Source organism: Pteropus medius, unplaced genomic scaffold (assembly GCF_902729225.1).
Source record: "Pteropus medius unplaced genomic scaffold, Ma_sr-lr_union100, whole genome shotgun sequence".
Classification (NCBI taxonomy): domain Eukaryota; kingdom Metazoa; phylum Chordata; class Mammalia; order Chiroptera; family Pteropodidae; genus Pteropus; species Pteropus medius.
Window position 1 is genome coordinate 1,200,917 of NW_024354498.1, and position 8,370 is coordinate 1,209,286.

Sequence of the window (8,370 nt, forward strand, 5' to 3'; positions counted from 1 at the left end):
GAAACTTTAAGATCCTATGTACAATTCTTCAGGATCTCTCCTCCCCCATTACAATTAGCAATATTCCAAAGTGGTACTCTTAGCCTGTGTCTTAAAGTGAGGACCACTGAAACACAGTTCTTAGCTGCCTTGCAATGGAAATATAGAGGAAGCGAGAGATAAACTTTGTATTAAGCCATCGCAAATATGAGGGTTATTTGTTACTGCAGCGTAGCCTGGTCTGTTTTGACTGATATAGATAATTATTATTATTATCTTCTTCAATTTACAAAGAAGGAAAATGAGGATAATTTGTCCATAATGACACCACAAGTTAAACAGAACTTAATTAGATTCAAAACAAGCAATCTGACTCCATTATTCAACATGCTTAGCCACCATTTTATGTAGCTATGAGTAATTCACTTATTGTGAAGAGGGAATGTTCACTAACATGATGTGGGGCCTTATACTCAATTTCTAAGTATAGAGATGTATTTATTACTTTTAATTTACTTAACTTCAACATTTTTAGTATTTACAAATCACTTACACATACATAAAGCCCACTGCTTATTAATCCAGTAGGATATATCCGAATGCTGTTGCCTTTGGGAAAGAGAAGAGTATGAAAAGGTCATCAGGTGTATCTCCAGGGATCCTTCACAAATACCCCTGTGTCAGTCAGCTTGGGCTGCCATAACAAAATAGCACAGTCTGGGTAGCTAAACAGCAGAAATTTATATTCTCACAATTGTGGAGGCTGGAAGTCCAAGATCAAGGTGCTAGCTGATTTGGTTTTCGGCGAGGACTCTCTTCCTGGCTTGTTGACGGCTACCTTCTCATTGTATCTTCATGACAGAGAAAGAGGAGAGAGGGAGGGCGGGAGGGGGAGGGAATGCATGCTGGTATCAATTCCTATTCTTATAAGAGCACTTGCCCTATCAAATTAGGACTTCACCCTTATCACCCTGTTTAACCTTAATTACCTACTCCAAAGCCCCTTCAAATACAGACACAGACACATTGGGGGTTAGGGTTTTAGCATATAGATTTCAGAGAGATGCACACATTCAGTTCATAACAATCCCCTAGGAGCTCCGAGCAAAAAGAACACTCCCATCTATTTCAAAGTATTTCCTGTCTCTATATATGGGACTGGAAAGAAATTCAATGAGAAGTATTTCATCTGTTCACTTATTCACTTATTTAACACATTTTTTGAGTGTCTGTTATGTTCTAGGCACCGAGGTACAGTGATGGGCAAAACAAATTTCCTTCATGAAATTTATGTTCTAATAAACAAAGATATATGAATATATCATTATGACTGAGTAATATATTCTATTAATAAATGTAAATCAGAATAAAAGTATAGAGAATGATAAGGGCCAGAATTGCTACTTTTCAATAGTATTCAAATAAATTCCCCTAGATGTGCTGACTTTTATGTGGAGACCTAATAGTTTAGCTTTAACATCTTCAAATATTAAAACTGAAAAGATTATGAGAGAGCATATTCTCAGATTTCTTCATTTTACAGAAGGATAAACTGGGATCTAAAACAGGAGGTGGCAAATATTTTTCTTTAAGGCGCCAGGTAGTAAATATGTTTTTACAGACTAGACAATCTCTATCATAACTACTCAACTATACCATTGTAACATGAGAATAGCCATAGATAATAAGTAAACAAAGAATGTGCATGTGTTCTAATAACATTTTATTTATATAAACAGGCAATGGATAAGATTTGTCCCTCAGGCTGTAGTTTGCTAGTCTCTAATCTAGAACGATGAAATGACTTTCCCAATCTCACACATTTGATGACTGATGAATGAAGAGAAGACAAACATGTTTCATCTGTTATTAAAAACAACAAAGACGCCTTTAGAGAAGATTAGCACAGGTAAGAGACAGTTAAAGAAATAATAATGTGCCATAGGTGAAAAAATTATTCATTGAACCACTGGCACCTGGATTTATTTTAGAGAGGGAACTGTCTTTGTTTAGGAAAATATATGGATAAACAGGTTCTTGGAGGTGATACCCTGAGGGCTGAGTTTAGCAGGAAGCAGTAAAATAAAAGGAATGTCTTGGTGGCTTAGCATTAGAAATGAACAGAAATTAGAGGAAAAGGGAATGAGGGAAGAGCCAGTTAACAGAACTGGGTGGTACAAGAAGGCATTTTAAGAAAAAGATGTATAATCAATTTTTAATGGGCTGCACTGCTATATAATGCAAACCTTCTATTGTCTTCAAAAATTAAGAAAAGTGATGCACAAATCAAAGGCCTTTTATGAATGGGCTTTGGAGGATGTGTGTGGGGAGGGGAGGAGTGGGAGGAATTAAGTAAGGAAGCTGAGTTTTGTCTTTTTGTGTGTGTAGCATTTAATTAAATCCCAACTTTCTATAGCTCAACCAACTGTTTTCTCTATTCCTTTAGTTCAACATCACCAAGGAAAGTCCTGTTAACAGGGCAGATTGATCCAGTTATAAATTTAAAAATGCCAACCTCAAAGGGGTTTTCAACAGTGCCCATAGACTCTTTGCAACAGCTATTTCACACCTTCTTTACTCTATTCAAAGCATCAAGCCTTCCCCTCCATCTCTCCACTTATCAGACAATAACCTGGCATTTTAGGTGAAAGGAGGAAGCTTCAGATGGTAACTCCCTTATCTTCCCCCCACCCAACAGTCTATTGAAGGAACCTCTAATTCTGTAGTACCCTTATTCCTTTCTGTGAAGAGATGGCCGCCTTTCCTCCTATATGTACGGTGGATCCTTCTGTACCATGAACTGAACATACGCTAGTCATTATCCTTTATCACTCTCATATTCCAAATTCTCTGTGGAGCAGAATCCTTCATGCCAGGGCTTAAGTCATTACCATTTTTTAAAAAAATCTCCCTATTCCCCACATACTACTAACATCGACAGCCCTTTTTCTTTTCTCTCCTTCACCACTTAGCTTCTTGAAAGGATAGTTGGCAAAATTGTCTTCATTTTCTTATTTCCCCACTCACTTCTCAACCCACTCAAGACTCTCCATCACTGTCACATCACTAAATCCAGTGGAAAATTTAAGTTATTTCCTTGTTCAAGCGTTCCAGAGCACTTGATATTGTTGACCACTCCCTTCTTGAAAACCTTAATATTTTGGTTTGGAAGTCATTGCCCTCCCATTTTTTTCCCCTCTGCTCTAACTTCTCACTACTGCCTTATTTGCAGTTTCATACTCGTCTGCTCCCTGGACACCTAATGATGAAGTTCCTGAAATGTAAGTTCCCTTTTCTTCCTCCTCTGTTCCCTTACTAAGCGATCTTATTCTCATTCATGGTTTCAAATAGCACCCATCATCTGATGACTCAAATGTAATTTCTACAGAACAAAACTCTTCTTGGAACCCTAGACCATAAATCCAAATTTCTATTGACTATTTCTTTATATATGCTTCAAATCCATGTCAAAAATCAAATTCATGATCTCCCTACTTGATCCTCTTACACTGAAGAGCGAATGGCATCACCATCCAACTACTTATACAAGGAAGAAGCAGAAGTAATCCATGACTGTTCCTTAAACTTAAGCCTTCATATCCAATTAATCACAAAGCTGTCATTTTAACCTCCTAAATATGTCAAATTTTCCATGTCTTTCCACATCTACTGCAACCACCCTAGCCTAAGCTATCTCCACTGCTCAAGTGGACTCCTGCAATAGCCTGCTTTAATTCTTGGCCTCTCCACTCAGTCATGCTCCAAATTTGGGTCACCAAGGTACTGCTTTGAAGTGCAAACCTGATTAGATCCTGCCTCAATTACATCAGTGGCTTTTCATTGTTTGGACAGCAACCACAGTCTATGACATGACCTATAATTTCTTATGTGACATTGCCATTTTTCCAGTATTATTTCCCACTATGATACCTCCTGATTTTGTACTTCAGCTGCAATGACCTTCCTTTATGATTTCCTTCCTGTCACAGGGCCTTTTCATATAGAACTCTCCATTTGCAACAGATGGTAACTCCCTGATATTTCTCCCACCTAACATACTAATCAAGGAACCTCTAACTTTGGGGTGTCCTTTCCTTCTGTGCAAAGAGTGCTGCTTCTCCTATATAAAGTGAATCCTTTTAACTCATGAATTGTACATTTTCTGTTATCTTTTATCACTCTAGTATTCCAAATTCTCTCACAGGACTCAATCCTTTACATAAGGGTTTAAGTCATTATCATTAAATAAAGCATGGAACTTTCTTACCCTCTCCTTTAGCTTAGTTAACTGCTATAATTCTTTTGGGTCACATATTAATACATTTTTTCACCCAGGAAAGCTGTCTCTAACATCCTAGATAAAATCCACTTACATATTTTTTAAAACATACTCTTTTCCATCATAGCACATATCATTCATAATGTTCTATTTATTTGTGTGATTATTTAACAATTGTCTCCTCCTTACACTAGCCTATTGTTTCTCCTAAAGCCAGCCTAGTGCCTCACATATTATGTGGCCTACCAAATAATAGGCCCTCAATAAATATTTAATAAAAGGATAAGTGAATGAGTGATGCTCTGCAGAATACACTAAATAGTACGACATTTTATACAATGTACTTTTTCAAAATAAACAGGATAATAAAGCCAAAGGTGACCACAAAAATATGACCTCTCTGATAATATACAGTAATTCAGAAAATGGCATTAAACTTTCTGCAAGAAATGAAATTGAGAGGTAAACAAACTTCTCTAGGCTATAGCTGACATCTAGATTGCAGTAAAATTTATTCAGTATGTGAAGAATGTAATTCAGATGTGGAATTGAGAAGTAGTGGACCATTTTTTACTTGGTGATGTTACATGGGACCACTATTGGGGAACAAAATGAGATTTGGACTAATCTCCACAGTTGAAAACAAGAACTTCACCTGCCAATTGACAATTTTGCGAATATTTACTATCGTTCACCTCATTCTGATATTGTATAAGGATAGTTTCAGTAAGATTTTTTAAAATATCTCATTTAAAAATAGAGTTAATTAGTATGTATCATCAAGTAAGGTCCAAATTCAATTTTCACTGGAGTTATCTCACAGAGAGACATCACATCTGCTATATTAAGAGCCAGCAAAGTTGGGTGTAGTTTACTTAAACAGATCTTAATACCCTTTTTTGACTGGCAGGTATCATTGCAGTCATGGAACATATCATATTTTAGATATTTTATGCCTTGAGTTTTATAAGCTATGATAAAGCTATGATCCCCAGATATTAATCTAAGTCTTTTATCAATTCTCTGGCAGGCACCCAATGCTCCATGACTTGGTTCCTCCAATTAATCATCTTTTTTGACTCAAATTGCTCACAGCTGTGATCAAACATTGGCATAGCTCCTAAGAAGGAGGGGCATACGAGAGCTGTTATTGGACAAGTAATAGAAGCTGTCACACAACCTGTGTTTAGTTACAAAAAGTTTGCAAACTTAGAAAATGCTGACTGTTGGGCTGAAAGAGACTCATTGGGAAGGCAGCCCCATTATTTAGATTTCTATAACATTCTTTGCCCAAGCATATGATGTTGAGAACCATTACTTGGGCTGCAAATCATTTTCAGAAGGTATACAAATACCTCGTAAATGACTCTTTGAGGGAAACATCCAAGTAAACAAATTTGAGGGGATTTGACAAACAGAAAAACTTCTTACACATAAGTAATGTACAAATTTATTTATAAGAGCCTTTGAAACAGTATAGATATGCTTGTCTATTTTGTTTTTTGATAAGTAATCTTAAAACACAAAGGTAAAATTGTTCTTCCTCCTTCTGCTAACTTTTCTCTGTATGAAGAAATATATCAAGGTAGAGTAACCTGTTAATATACTAATTCAAGAATATTTAGGATATATTCTTAAATTGCATTTTATTTTAAAGTTAATGGTATAAGAAATTTGTAAACATTTCAGATCTCTGGGCCTCAAAGAGTTGATTTAGTTTCTCTTGTTCATGTAGATAGGAGTGGTAGATTTGGAGTTCGAACTCAAGTCAATGGACTCTAGAACTCAAATTTTTAAATAGCCTCTCAGTTAACCTCTTATTTTGTTTTGTATATTGGTAGGACTTAATTATTATTTCACCAAAAATAAAGCAGGAATCATCAGTAAGGGTACAAATACTGACAATGAGATGTCGTCCCACTCTTCATAAGGCCAAATGTTTGTGAAATTATTCAGTTACTAAAGGAGAACTTCATAAATCCCAGAGTCATTTTTTAGGGCTCTAAATTACATAGATTGTCATTTTACATTAAAGGCTGATTAGTTTTATCCAATAAGAGGATATAACTCCTGTGTTTGCAAGGGTTTGGAGAAGCAGGCATTCTTGCTCAAATTTGGAGAGAGTGTTCCAATATTCTCAGTGGGCATTCACAAATGAAGTGAATTCTGTCTTATTATGTACATAGTTAGCTTGTTTCATTCAAAAATGTTTTATATAATCTATTGTCCAAGTTCTTGAGTCCAACATAATTTCTAAGATTGTATCGGTTTTGTAACATATTATTCAAAGCTGGGTAGTTCATATGAACCAATACTTTCTCACTCAAAGAAGCTTCCACACTCACTAAGGCTGGGTGATAGCACAGAAGAATTTGAGAGCCGTACGATTTTATTTGTGCCAGTGTAAAAACTAACTTGGAAATTTTCAATGGATCTCTAGAATTATTCTCTCAGGAACTGGAAGCCTAAAAGAGGGGGTTGATGTTATTTAATCCATCCTAAGGTGGTGATCTACATCACATGCTCTCTTTGAAATTCTCTTTTTGAAATACAGGGCAGGAGGCACACAAAATACTCAGAAAAAAAATCTCTAGCAATAAACTAACAACAAAGATGGATAAAATATATTTTTTAATCTTTGAAAATGTGTGAATGAGTCAATAAGAAAGTAAGGGAAATCCTCAGAGGTCAAATATAAAATGACTCTAGAAATATAAGTAAGCTCTCAAACCAGTGCTTGCCTTGTAACTTCAGCCATATGGGGAGCAGGAAGTAAAGCCCAGGGTCATAAAATGTGTAGAATCAGATTGGGTATTGTTAAATATATCTAGAGTCTGAAGGGTTATACCCTCAGCAAAAATATTTTAAAAATATACCCCACAAAACAAGATAGCAAGGAAACTTTCCTATCTCCGAACCTTGAATCTGGACAGTGTGGGGGGAGAGAATTTCCCCTAAGATGTATTTGTATTCAAAAAAATTTGGTCCAATTTTTTTTAAGCCAAGGAATTATATTAGTATTATCTTTGGTGGTAATGCTCACAGGTACTGGCAGGAAAAAAAAAATAAGTAAGAATCCTTCCTGGAAGGACACAACTTCTACTCAGTTCTCAAAATAACCCCATAAAAGAAGTTCATACTGAGAGAGTTCCAGCCAAGGTGGATGAGTAGATAGATGCTGTGCTGGCTTCCTCTCACGACCACTTTAAAATTACAACTTACCTACAGAACAACCATCAATGAGAATTGCCTGAAGTTGAGCCAAACAGAATTCCTATAACTAAGGACATACAGTAGAAGCTACATTGAGACTGGTAGGAGGGGCAGAGACTCATAACAGACTGGTCCCACACCTATGTGTGGTGGTTGAGAATCAGGAGACTATCTGGGCTACAGAGGTTCCCCCCCCACCTCAGGAGCAAGGGGTCACAGCCCCAAACTGGGCTCCCTAGACTGAAGCATCGCTGCCGGGAAGAGAAGTCCCCACAACTTCTGGCTGTGAAAACCAGGGGAGATTGTGGCCAAGTTAGACAAAGGGCTGTTGGAGTCTGAGGTTTTCCTCTTAAGAGGCCCATACATGGACTTACTCGCTGACGAACTCACTTACTCCAAGCTTCAGTGCTGGGGCAGCAGCTCGAAAGGTGCCGGGGCACATGGGGAGGAACTCACTATTCTGGTTTCAGGGTGAGGGCTAGAGGGGCAGCTTTTCCCCAGACAGAAGTGCTGGCAAACTAATTTTTTTCTTTTTCTTTTTTTTTAACACCTACAGCACCTGGTATTCCTAGGTGGTCTCCCATCCAAGTACTAATCAGGCCCAACCCTGCTTAGCTTCCGAGATCAGATGAGATCGGGCACATTCGGGGTGGCACGGCCGTAGACAATAAAGTTTTTCTTTGTTTATCTCTCCCCTGACCCAGCGTGCAGAAGCAGGCAACTGCCACATCTCAGTCTCCATCAACCTGACTAACACTTGTCACCCTGCTCTGATAATTCTCTGAGAGCCTACTTTACCCAACTTCCAGACCCACCCAAGCTTCTTCCGGTGGTTTTTCCATACAAATACCCTGTCTTATCACATGCTGAAGACTTTCTTAAAATCTCTCAAAGTTTCA

The 8,370-nt window shown here is 37.4% G+C and overlaps 1 non-coding gene across 1 annotated transcript; it reads right to left on the reverse strand.

Annotated features, from left to right (window-relative positions):
* Positions 1–8,018: 8,018 nt before the first annotated feature.
* On the reverse strand, positions 8,019–8,137 carry LOC120594327 (5S ribosomal RNA). Its single transcript, XR_005650544.1, has one exon. It is a non-coding gene; the product is annotated as a 5S ribosomal RNA (ribosomal RNA).
* Between the last annotated feature and the right edge of the window lie 233 nt (positions 8,138–8,370).